The sequence below is a fragment of the Macaca thibetana genome, chromosome 11 (assembly GCF_024542745.1).
Source record: "Macaca thibetana thibetana isolate TM-01 chromosome 11, ASM2454274v1, whole genome shotgun sequence".
Lineage (NCBI taxonomy): Eukaryota > Metazoa > Chordata > Mammalia > Primates > Cercopithecidae > Macaca > Macaca thibetana.
The window spans coordinates 39,259,666-39,273,067 of record NC_065588.1 but is presented as its reverse complement, the minus strand read 5'-3'; the positions used below and the strand labels follow the sequence as shown (position 1 = coordinate 39,273,067).

Genomic DNA, 13,402 nt, shown 5'->3' with positions numbered 1-13,402 from the left:
TCTCTGATGTCACTTGCCTTCAGCCTGAAGAACTTCCTTTTGCATACCTTGTAAAGTAGGTTTGGATAACCAAGAATTACCTCAGTTTCTTTGTATATGGAAATGTCTTTGACTTCATTTTTGAAAGGATGTTTCTTAAGATAGGATTTTTGGTTTATAATATTTTTCTTTTAGCCCTTTGAATATGTCATCCCACTGCCTTCTGGCATCCATTGGTTCTGATGATGAATCAGCTATTTGTCTTATTGCTAATGTGGTGTGTCATTTTTCTCTTGCTGTTTTTAGGATTTTTCTCTTTGTCTTTCAACCTTTTAACTATGATGTATCCGAATGTGGATCTCTTTGTATTCATCATATTTTGGATGATGATGATTCAACTATACTTCATTCAACTACACTTGATGGTATTCCACATTTCTCTGAGGCTGTTTTATGTCTTTTCACTCTTCTCTCTTCTTCAGATTGCATACACTCTATTGATCTGTCTTCAAGTTCATTGATAATTTCTTCTGTCAACTGGAAGTTTGAATTTAACCTCCCTAGTAAGTTTTTATTTTGGTTATTACACTTTTAACCCCCTAAACTTCCATTTACCTCTTTAAAAAATAATTTCTACCTATTTATTGATAGTCTCTGTTTGATGAGGCAGTGTAATTATATCTTCCTTTAATTCTTTAAGCATGGTTTGCTTAAATTCCTTGAACATATTTGTAATAGCTGCTCCGGAGTTTAGTTAAGTCCAATATTTGGGCCCTTTCAAATGTAGTCTCTGTTGCCTGTTTTTCTTCTTGTGTATGAGTCATGCTTCCCTGTTTCTTTGTACGCCTCACCATTTTTCATTGAAAACTCAGCATAAAAACTCGATACTGATCTTTCTCCCACCAACTTTGAACTTATTCTAATTGTTTGCTGGTTTAGTTGCTTAATGAGCTTGCTGAACTATTTTAGCTAATTCTATTTTCACTTCAGTCTTCAGCCTCTGATTTTGTTCCTCGGATGGCACAGTCCTGGGCATGTGCACAGTCACTCTACATCCTACATGCTGAGGGATTACAGTGGTTTTAGCTGGAATCTCTTTGACTTTCTCTTTCCTTGTCCATGTAAAGCTTCTAAGTGGTCTTCCTGTACTGTTATAATTTTCTAGCTATTGAACTTTCATAATTGCTAACTGGTTGTTCTTTTTTGATAATGTTCAGGGGCATAAATTACTTCACAGTCTGAGCCAAGGAATATCATCTCTTTTATAAAGATGGTCTTTGAGGCCAATCTTCACAGCTTGGTAAGACCCCAGGAGGACTCTTCTAGGCTCTCTTTCCCTGATTCTCTGTTAAACTTCTAGCTAACCTACCATTTCACTTGTTGTCATGGAGCTACGTGCCTTTCCTTAATTGCTTACCACCAAAATCTTCTCTCTCTTTTTTATTTTTTTTTAAATTCACGGCATCCTTAGGCTTGAACTTCCCCAAACACTGTTGCAAATAAAGCCAGTCACCATGACGTGAGCTATGGATCTCTCTGTGCTTACAGTCTGCTTCTCTTCCTGTGCAGGACCTATATAATGGCAGCTTGTCTCAGAGTAACATCCCTGATCTCTAAGTAGGGTACTGGGTAGGGCAGTAGCCCCTTGGTCTTCTTGGCTTTCCTTTCCCGGTGTGGAACCTCTGCTCTGTGAACAAACTCATAGAATTCCTCATCTTATAAATGAGAGTTAGTTAAAGATTCCCAGTGGTTGCCTGGAGAGAGTTTCTGCAACACAGAACAGGGGATGATGAGACACACTGGTGGCTCTTTATGCATTGAGAGAAAATGTAAGCCCAGACTAGGAGCAGAGGGAACAGAGTCACACCTTGGTTGCAGAAACCCAGAGTAGAACTTCCATCGCACTGTCCTGGGGTTGGGGTGGAAAAGAATGGGTGATGGTTCAAATGGCACAGAACCTTACTCCTCTAACTGGGATTTAACAGCTTTTCCTAAGTCAGTGTTTCCCCATTTACTGTAAGTCCTTAGGACGATTTCCAGAGACTTTAAATGGTTGGTTTTTAAATTATTATCACCAGTTACAGTTGTTTCACTGGAGAGAGCATCACAAGAGCCCCTTATTCTGTCACTCCAGAAATCTCCTCCTGGCTTGTTTTATTAAGGAAATCACAGAAAATTTTAGTATCATATTCCCACGAAATAGAATTGGAAGGTAGAAGATCAATCAGTATGAAAGGAGGGGAAAAGCTTTTAAAACAAGCCACTATCTGAATTACTATGAACATTATTTTTTTTCAAACTAACATGCAAAGTGTTGATTTCATTAAAGTTCAAAGTTAAAGAGGCTTCATTTTTTGGCAAAATGGTGATTAGACACTCTGACATCTTCAAGCATAAAACACCCAAGATGCTGGATGAAGTATAAAAATCGTGTTTTAAAAAACACCAATAACCTGCCAAGGAAGTAAGAGAAATAGTCAAAGTGGTAATTGTTTTCTTAATAAATGTTTGCATACAATGATTTCTATTGAATAAGAGTTTCCTCATCTCATTAAGCAGAATTACAGAGATTGGCTGTCCTTAGCCAATGAAGCAGCTCCATCTGCATCCCTGGATCCTTTTATGTTCTGTTACATCTTTCATATTGTGGGTCTTTCACCCTCAAACTGATATCCCATGGATTCAAAATCGCTGTTCTATGTCTAACTTCATGTCTGCACTCCAGGATAGTCTAAAATGAAGAAAGCAGCAAAGGAAAGGCCAAGACCTATATGAGAGATGAAAAAGTTTTTGTAAATCTCCAACAGATTCTGATTGTATCTTCTTGGCAAGAACTGTGTCACATAGCTACATGTAGTTACCAAAAGAGATTGGGAAATATATTTTTTGAAGTTGTACATGTTACTACTGGGGGGAAAGAAAGTCAAGCTTCTAAGAAAAGAATGAAAAATGGGTATTGGATAGGCAACTAGTAGTGTGTTGCCACAGCAAGAGTATGGAAAAAAGGAGATGCTTATACATTGGTATTCAGAGTATAATCTGGCACAATGACTTTGAAGAATAACTTAGCTATAGCTACTAAACTTAGAGAAAAAAAATGAATGAACTAGGGCTACTGATATCAGCATGGACAAATCGCAAAGCAGATCCCATCTTTGGAAAAACCAAACACTTGTTCAGGAGCACAACTTTCCTAATTATAAGGAAGCAGCCTGGGGTAGTGGCAAGAACATTAATTTGGGAGCCAGCAGACTAAGTCTCAAATCCCCGCTTTGAAATCTGAGGACTCTGTAACCATAAGCCAGTTGTTTTACCTCTCTACCTGCTTCTCCATCTATAAAATCAGAGCAAACATCGCTATGTTCTAGGATTGTTGTGTGGATGACAGATACTCTGTTTTAATGTGGTTAATCTTGGGTCTGATCCTTATTAGGTGCATAGTAAATTGATGCTCTGATGCATAAATTAGTTTCTTAGTTTCGGTGCCCTGAATGATTTCATACACAAACTGTGGTATCACTTGAAACTGCTATTGAAACCCTAAAATTGTTTGAATCAGCTTTTTGGATTCCCATTGTCATTAAGTTCTAATCTATCCTTTCCAATGACACACCCAGGACAAAATAAACAGAAAATGGAAACTGTAGTTTTTTAAATAAATTTAAACCCAAGAGGCCATGATTCTTAAGGCATTCTAACAACACTAAAAAGTGTATCTTTTTACAAGATAGGGAAAATACTGTAAGTATTTGAATGTCTAGTACAATTTTTACCTTTTATTTTGTATATAGTCCATGTTCTTAAGTTTATAAGATTTTTTGTAAATCTAAGACTCTTAGCACTTACAAGAAAGTGTTTTTATATGTATCATAAGCAATATTATTATGTTGCTTACCTCTTTTAGAAGACGTTAAAAGCAAAGTTATGATGAGTTGGCAGTGTTTACAAAAAAATTCTAAAGAGATGCCAATATAAATACACATGTTGAACAAGAGCCACTTGGTGCAAGAGCTAATGCTAAGATCTTATACATTATAAGATAAAATGCCAGACTTCAAACAGTATTCCTCACTCTTTCCTTAATGTATGGACAGCATATTTCTCCATGGTTACTTTGGGGCCATACTTTTGCTTGAAATGTTTCATCTTTTGTGCAAAAAAAACATTTTAGGGGCATTAATAGATGACATGTGATAATAGATTCTTCAGAGTTGATTTGATAATTTCTAGCTTAAAAAAAAAAAAAAGAAGAACAAAAATCCAATATAGAAACATGAAGAAAGTAATGAGTACCTTTTAGTCTTAAAGAAGAAACTGAAGGAAGTAATTTACAGGTCAGGTGTTTGATTGGCAGGACTACGCCCACCGTGTTCCAGAGAAGACCATCACCTGAATCAAGTACATAAATGTTCACAGTGCCGAATGACTCTTTCTTAAAAGATCCTGTCACCTGTGTAAAACTGTCACAATTTCATACATTTACTACTTTAGGAAGAGTAAGTGATTTTAATATATGATTATCAGTTATCAATAATGTAGTTTAACTATTTTACAGATGAACTTCCCTTGAACTTGAGAAAGTGAGATTACTGGCCAAGTGGCATCAGATGATGTCGATGGGGAGCGAAAGATCAAAAATCTCAGAAGGTTGTCAGAGTGGGGACATTCTGGAGGAAGAGAGGATTAAGGAAGAAAGAAAGCAGGAGGGAGCTGGCAACAGAATTGACTTACTTTCTAGTCATTTCTGAACTTTCGAAGAAGGAAGACAGATAGAAGAAGGAATACTAATGCTTCAAGAAGGTAGGAGCCTGTCAGACTCTGTGCCGTCTTGGGCTTGAAACTAGAGACCCAAACCTGAATATTGGGGAAAAAACAAAAGATGGATACTCGTGAGAAGACTAAAAGATGCACATGCCCTCCACCCTGCCACTAGTCTTATGGGAAGTGTGGGTCCCCTGTTGAGGCTCTGAAACTTGGGTCTGTGTTTCTCTGCAAAGGAATGCCAAGAATGTCCAAGTGAAAAAATAGACAAAGGGACAAGAATTACTTCTGGAAAGGTAGGAAAACTTAAGGGTGGGCAAATGGGAGTAAATCATTCTTTAGCTAACATACTGGGAAAATCATTAAAGAGAAAGAACATTTTTAACTGGCAGGTTACCAAATAAATTTTTATTTTTATTTACAACCCTTTACTCAAACACTTTAGTGGAAGAAAGGTTCAAAATTGGATCTATGCTGAGCCATATGCAAAGAGATTAGAGTGGTTTTTTTAATCTTTTTCAGCAAAAATAAGACTTAGAAATGATAAATAACCCAAAATGTGATTATGATTGCCCTCCATGCTTTTTCTCCAAATATAAATCTCATTTGGCTACCATTATTTTCCTGTCTTGATGAGATATCTTCCATTTATTCTTTGATTCATTTCTGTTTAGAATAGACATTGGATGTAATGCTATAGTCATTCAAGCCCAGTAGCAAACTGTACACTATAATCTCTCACATTGCAGTCCCAGGCAGGGAGGAAGTTCTGACAACCTGAATGCTGCTATTCAGAAGTCTCTCTGGAAGGAAAAAATGCCAAGAACATGTCTAACCACAAAAAGAACAGAAGCCTTCTAAAAGCTACAGAAGAAGAGACAAGGTTCCCTCTCTCAACTCAAGTTAAAGACACTTCCATCAAAAAGGTATTTCTAAAGGATTTTGCAGTGATTTATTAAGATTTTCCCCTGAGAAACCCCAAGTCAGAAGGTCTTGATCTATTAAAGCCATATAAAACATGGTATCAGTAAAGTTTCTGGTGAAATATTTCCTGAAACTAGTTAATCAAAATTCAAGTATCACCAAATGGAGTGGGGGGAAATAGTCTACCTGTGCACCTCTTGCACTAATTTAACTGGAGGTTCTTCCCAGTTTATTTCTGTACCCAGTTCTGGAAGTGCTATTTGGAATGCTAGGTGTTTGAGGCCCACAGAACAAAGTTCAAACTCCGCCTCTGTGTATAATAACTAAACATGGGCAAGTTATTTCACATCTTTGACACTTTTCCATCTATAAAATAAAGATGACAAAATTCATTTAATGAGATGGTTACATGGATTACATAATATACATTGCCAAGTTATAGCACAGGATTTAGCATACCACTCAATCAAGTGCAGGTGGTTACCTTTTATTAATCAATTTGTGTTGCCTAAATATTTTTTGTTCTGTAAGACATGAAACACCATGAATAGTTATGCTTGAAATTATTTTATATTTTCAAAATTTTCAGCCAATTTTACCTGATTAATTGACCTGTGATATCTATAAAAGAAAACGGTCTCTTTGTTTAAAACAACAACAATAAAATAAAAAGAACTAGAAGTCGAGAAGAAGACCAGGAAATCTTCAGTAAGCATTTATTCAATGGTAGGCCTGTGCTATGCTTGGGTGCTAGAAAGACAATTAAGAAACATTGCTCTCTCTATAATCTGGTGAAATATGCTTAGATTAGTATCTTTGTTTGTTTTCTGTTACTTATAGTAGAATATCTGAAACTGGGAAATTTATAAAGAAAATGAATTTTTTTCTTGCAGTTATGGAGACTGGAAATTTCATGATCCCGGGGGCACATCTGGTGGGAGTCTTCCTGCTCATGGGGACTCTCTGTAGTATCCTTAGGTAGTGGCAGGCATCACATGGCAAGGGGGCACACAAGCTAATATGGTATCTCAGACCTCTCTTCTTATAAAGCCATGATTTCCCCTCCCATGATAAGCCATTAATCCATAAATGAATTGACCTAGTTAGAAGGGCAGACCCCTCATGATCCAATCACCTCTTAAAGGCCTCCCCACCCAATACTGCCACACTGGGGACTAAGCATCAACATGAGTTCTGGAGAGTACATTCAAAACCACAGCAATTAGGAATCATATAGGACTTGATGGCACCTGTGGTCCTCCATGACCAGGTGCTTGCTTCCCTCTTCATTTTCATCAATCCTTCAATGCTGTTGCCTCACTCTTTACTCCAGCACACCAGAAGCTTGTTCTCTGGCACCAATGTGCATTTTCATGAATTCCTTTGCTCAAGCTATCATCTAGGTCTGGCTACCTCCTAGTTATTATTGAAAATTTAACCCAAGCACCATGACCTCCTCAATTCATCTTCCCTTCCCCTCCTCTTCCACTCCATGCCTCCCATCCCCACTAAAATAGGTTAGGTGTTACTCCTTGGGGTTTTCATAATACCCACGCATATTCCTATAACTGTGGTTATGACAACCATAAGGTCTTTAAACTGTAACTTATTCATCTCTGAACTTTTTCTTCCAAGCACAGAGCCTGGCACCTAATACAAACTCAAAAATAATTAGTGGGATGAATAGACTAATGACTTCTTGTTAGAAAATAATTCAATCATAATGGTAGAAACAAAGACAAGATCTCTGATGTGGGATTAAAATCTCCACTCACCAGATCACCCAGCATTGTCATTGCTTGGAGAATTCTGGGCAATGCTAACATATCATCTTGTTTTTTGAATGGGAGGATTTAGGAATAAAATACATGCCTCTATTATGAGTCAAGAATCTGGCTTGAAATAGAGTCCATGTCTCTAATTATTCCACCTGAGTTTCTGTGCCTCTACTGTGCATGCTACTCCAGAATAAAGGTTCTAACAAATGTTCTATAGCATGATTATTCAGTAGCAGGAAATTGTGACATGATACCTTAAGATAAATGAATCTAAGCACACCAGTTGAGTCTGGATGAGTTTAACAGAAAACCAAATTTCTTCAAACTCTTTTTCTGTGACCTTGCAGGCCACCTCAAGTCTGGGGATATATATGACTACAGATTTGACAGGGCTGTTTACAAATTCATAAGATTTTATTGATTACATGATAGAAAAAATTTGGAGTTGGTCTTACATTGTCATTTGCATTAGTGAGGTTGAGACTTTTTGTTTGATCTCCATTCAAGCTTTTAAGAAGCTTGGAAATTGCAGGCTGAAGCAATTCAAATTTATGCAGAGTTTGACAGTGAGTTAATTACCAGAACTATGCAAAATTGAATTTTCAGAAAACAATTCTGGCATTTTTGAATAGTTGTATGTTATGAATGTACTTATACATAAGCATATGCAAGCTATCTGTCAAGTAGCTGGCACAATTTGAAGACATGTCCACTTAAGAGAAAATATTATATTTCAAAGAGTCTTACGAAGCATAGAGAAAAGACTACAAGTACTTTGCCCTTTACCCTTGCAATGTATGCAGAACCCCAAACTGGAGTTGAACTAATAATAACTGAATTCCCAGGCACCATACTTGTTAAAATAGATACAGACACTAATCCAAACATGCAGGGTGGTCTCTTCTTAAATATTCACATTCCACACACTGTCACAGACATACCTCAAATCAGAGCAAGCCTTAACATGGAAACAGAGAAGACAACCATCTCTGCAGTGTGATTTCAAACATGTTCAGGTGGCCTAGCCTCCAAAATACCACATCTTTGCACCAGCTAAAGTTTCTGAATTTGAGATTCATTTTGTGTCTTAACATTTTGAACACTGCTAAAATGAAAATTTTCTGACATATATACATAGACAATGAAAGAGAGTAAGAAACAGCTTTAAAATTATTTTTCTCTTTGCAAAAACAAATTTATCAGATGTTTTTCTAAAATTGATTATAAGAGGAGAAAGATGAGAGCATGAATCCCTAGGTACCAAAAAAAAAGAAGGTAGCACCTCTATTAATTAGGCAATGGATGAAAGTCGAGAAGGAGAGCATCAAAAGCAGACTTCCTACATTGATATTTTCCTAGTATGGGGCTTGGGCCCTATAATTTATAAGAAAAAAAATATCAAAAGCAGGGGTGGAGTTGGAGAGGGTGATGTTTTTCTTGCTCTTCACTCTGTCTCTTCAATGAGTCACATTTTTTCCATCTGAAACTTTACTTATTTGTTTTCAAATTCTCAATATGGTCCAAAGAATGAGCCAGGAATCATTTGGTTGCAAGAAACTGACACCCCCATAAACTATACAAACTGGCAAGTTTATTGAAAAGATTAGGGAATCTCAAGGAAATAAAGCGCTGGCAATATACTGGGTTTTCAGTTAATCCAAAAGTTATGAGGCAATCACATCCCATCTCTGCTTACCTCTGCATGGCTGCCTTGTTCCTAAGCTGTCTTCTTGGAAAGGCTCTTGAGCTTTGGCTTTTCCATAAATGTGGCTATCATTGGCCTGAACCCCAACTCTAGCTCTAGGTAACTGTCTAGTTCAATATCCACAACAAACTAACTCAATATTCTAACTCCTAATTCCTGAGAGCCCAACTGGAAAAAGATTTCCAAGTCAGATCCTAAAACTGGCCAGCAAAGGGGAGTTCCTTGGTAGATATCTGCATAACAACATTAATTTTTTCAGCAGACATTTAGTGGGAGATACATTATCTTGGAGCAATGTTTCAGAAGGAGACACTGACTAGGGTTTTCTAATAAGTTAATAATGAAGAGACAGACGGATTTTTTTAAAAAAGTATTGCGGGATATTGTAAATTCCTCCATCACTTTGGCAGGTTTTCCCCAACACTTTGGCAGATGACTTGAGTTCTCAACCCTCCAAATAAAATATGCATGACCCCTACTAGTAATCGTGGAATAAATAAATTCCAAAGATTAGTCCCAAAATGTGTAGACCAAATATTTTTCCAAACAGAAAATATATACCATAGTATAAGTATACAAATTTGTTTATTTGACATGTATCAGTAGAATGGTTATGTGGTGGTTTGCCAGTAAGTAAAGAAACAAATGGGGGGAAAAAGAAATCAGTTATAAAAATCAGAACCTTCTAAATAATGTTTCTAAATAGAACATTTTGGAACACCCAAGGTCAAGATTAACCAGGAGATAGGAGAAACTTGCAGGATCAATTAGGTTCACAAAATCTTTTTTGGTATATTGTGGAATTTTCTGAGCCTTATTAATATCAAGAAAAGGAAAAGTCCTCCTCATATGATTTCTTCTCCTCCCTTTGGTATACTACATAGTTCCCAGCTCCATGGACCTAAAACCCAGGCTATAATAATGTAGTATTAGGTTACTTTCCATGTGAATGAGGACTTTTGCCAAGTCTTGCAGTCTTAACCATTTCTTATTTTGCATAACAAAATGTTTTAAGATTCAAATCATTAAACTTACAAATACATTTCCACAACCAGTTCTCCATTGTGAACTGTTTATGTATCTAATAGAAACTCTACTGTAGTAGAAACACCACTTAATCAACTTACAAATGAACAAATGTTGCCCATCGCTGTGCCTGTGGCTAGTACTATTTCTGTTCTCATGGGTTCAGCTATATTCCTAAAAAGCCAGGGTTTTCATTCCTAAATGTCTTTATGCCAGTTGTACTTGTTTTTGTAATTATGTGATTAAATTAAATATTATATAGACTGATGATATGTAAATGGGAAAGTTTTGAATACTTTGGAAAGGCTAAATAAATGTGAGTTGTTAAAAATTACAGTGTACTTAGAAATTACTCGCACCTGTCATTTTATTCCACAATAAGTAAATACTTAATGAGTACTTACTGAATATAAAAACAAATAAAGAAATGCATGGTCTCTCTATTTGCATATAGCCCTTTGAGTGAGACAGACAAGTGAAGAGGGGACTGAATAGTTTCTCACAGTCCTCCCATAGGTACATGTCTCCGTAGCACACATATTTGGAGTTAGGACAAGCTTCCAGGAGAAAATTACATCTGAGCAGACAGCTGAAGAACAAGGAGAGTTATCCAGAGTTTAGGAAACAGGAACAAGGAAATTTTAGTTACGGAAATAATGGAGGCAGATGCAGGGGAAGAGTGAATCTAACATTCTGGGCATTGAAATAAAATGACAGAAAGGTAAGTAATGTAGTTTTAGGAATGATAACGACACTCATGGCTCATATGTTGTGTAAGGAGTTTTGTACTTTATCTTGAGACTAATGCAAAGTTGTTGAAGGGTTTTCAGAGAAGTTGATTAGAATTAAAAATTTGGAGAGATCATGCTGACAGTACAAGGAAAAAAATTGACTTGGAATTAAGTGAGACCAGTTAGAAATCCATTGTAAACAATCCAGTGGAAAACTGATGGTAACCTAAACTAGGATAACATGAATTACCAGAAGTGACTCAAAATAAGCACAAAACCTTAATGGGCATAACCAGAAATAATTGACAAAGTTGTCAAAGAAATCCATGCCACCAAAATCCCAAAGCTCAAATGGTTTTATGGAATGCTATTTGAAAATTTTTTATAAGGGTGATGCTGTTTCCAAATGTTTTTTAATGAAAAAATTCTAGTTGGTTTTATCAAGTTAGCATAACTTTGGTAATAACATATCTGACAATCACACCAAATAAAACAAGCAAAAAACCCCCAAAAACCTCTTAAAATGTATTAATGTATTTACAAAATTCCTAAGAGGTTATAAGACAATTAAATATAAACATATTTAAAACACATATCATAGTCAACTAAGATTTATTTTTGGAAGGAAAGGATAGTTGAATATTAGAAAACTTGTTTACACAGTTTGTCATACAAATAAGTAAAAGAAGAAAATCCATATGATCATTTCAATATATAACTGTAGGGCCTATTAATATAATTTTAATTTTTTTCATAATTTTAAAAGCTCAACTTAGTAAACTAAGCATAAAAGTTCATTTTTATATGAAAGACTCTGTGATCTCACTCCTTGCCTGTTAACTGTTCCCAGCACCCCCTGTGCTTTGTGGGTCAGTATCATCGAAAATTATATTCTGAGTTAACTTTTAATATAAGCACTTAGTGTATACTCTATATCCTTTGCATTGTGCAAAATAATCTCAATCTGTAATCTCATTTCATGTTCTTCATTAATTAACACCCCACTCACTCCCTTTATTCATCCTACCCCGACACCTTTACCTGATTTTTCAATGATTCTGACTCACCTTTATATCTTAAATGTTACTTTTTCAGAGGAAAATTATTTGGCCCTCTGATTTAAATTAGAACTTGCATTTTTTTCACTCATAGCACCCTTTTTCCCCATTCATAAGTCTTGTCACAAGTTACAATTATGGGGTCATATATTTGTAACCTTTTAAAATCTTTACCTCTCCATTAGAATTTATATTAGGTCAGAAATGGTGTCAAATTATTTCACCACAGTAGATAGAACCAGTACCTTAACACAATAACTACATATGATAGGTGCTCAATAAATATTTATGGAATAAATACATGTTAATAAATGGCAAAGAACCAGCAGCATCCCCATTAATGTCAGAAACAGATTTCTGTAGCCATTGTTGTTCATCATTATTGGGAAGTCATAATCACCGAATAAAAGAGGAAAAGAATGGGAAAAATGCTTTAGAAAGGACAGATGAAAAAGTCATTATTTGCAGAAGTATTTTTTATCTCAACAACCAAGAACACAAACCGGAAAATGACCAGAATCAATACCAGATTTCAGCATGATGGCCAGGAATTAATACAGAAATTTGAAATAGATTTATTTATGTTGGCAATAACTAGTTCGAAAATATTACAAAAAAGAAACCTCCCGATAGAAATAAAAATATAAAATACTTAGGAATAAGTTGACAAGAAATATGAAAGTTTGCAAATGTTAAAAGGCAGAAGGAGGAAAAGGAGAAGTCTGCAATGATTTACTGGGGTCTTGAGCTCTGTGATCTCACTCCTTGCTAGTTAACTGTTCCCAGCACCCCCTGTGCTTTGTGGGTCAGTATTCCCACACCTTCTCTAGAGTCCTTTCGAACTGCTCCACACTTCTTAAACCTCTTCTTTCTCTCAGCAGATGAGCTTGACTGCTACTTCACAGAGGAAATAATACCATTGGATGGGAACTTCCTTAAATTCCTATTATTTACAAATAAATGGAACTGCTTCTAAGTCTTTTCCTTCCCTCCTATTGCAATGACTTAGATGTCATTTCTTCTGTCTAAAAGTCATCAGTAGAACTGTGCAATAGCCCTGGAGAACGTTGCTGTATTGACCGTCTCCTCCTTTGCTTCCGTGTCCTCCTTTCTTTCTCCTTTTCACTACAAACTTTATGAAAAAGTAATCTGCACATACTGTCTCAATTTCCTTATCTTTTCCACCCTTTTTTTTTTTTTTTTTTTTTTGAGAGTCTTGCTCTGTCACCCAGGCTGGAGTACAGTGGCACAATCTCAGCTCACTGCAACCTCTGCCTCCTGAGTTTAAACGATTCTCATTCTTCAGCCTCCCAAGCAGCTGAGATCACACGTGCGTACCACCAACCCAGCTAATTTCTGTATTTTTAGCAGAGACAGGATTTTACCATGTTGGCCAGGCTGGTCTCAAACTCCTGACCTCAAGTGATCTGCCCTCCTTGG

The 13,402-nt window shown here is 36.3% G+C and overlaps 2 protein-coding genes across 3 annotated transcripts in view; both read left to right on the top strand.

Annotated features, from left to right (window-relative positions):
• YAF2 (YY1 associated factor 2) overlaps window positions 1-13,402 on the top strand; it is a 1,232,548-nt gene that overhangs the window by 229,557 nt on the left and 989,589 nt on the right. The window contains exon 1 of one of the 2 annotated variants that reach the window (XM_050749421.1): window positions 5,836-5,839. The exons of the other annotated variant lie outside the window; for it this stretch is intronic. The gene's annotated coding sequence lies outside the window, so the exon portion shown is untranslated. Of the gene's footprint in view, window positions 1-5,835; window positions 5,840-13,402 lie in introns of those variants that run through there. 2 annotated transcript variants of the gene reach the window in all.
• LOC126931320 (60S ribosomal protein L12-like) overlaps window positions 1-13,402 on the top strand; it is a 706,093-nt gene that overhangs the window by 68,730 nt on the left and 623,961 nt on the right. The window lies entirely within an intron of this gene.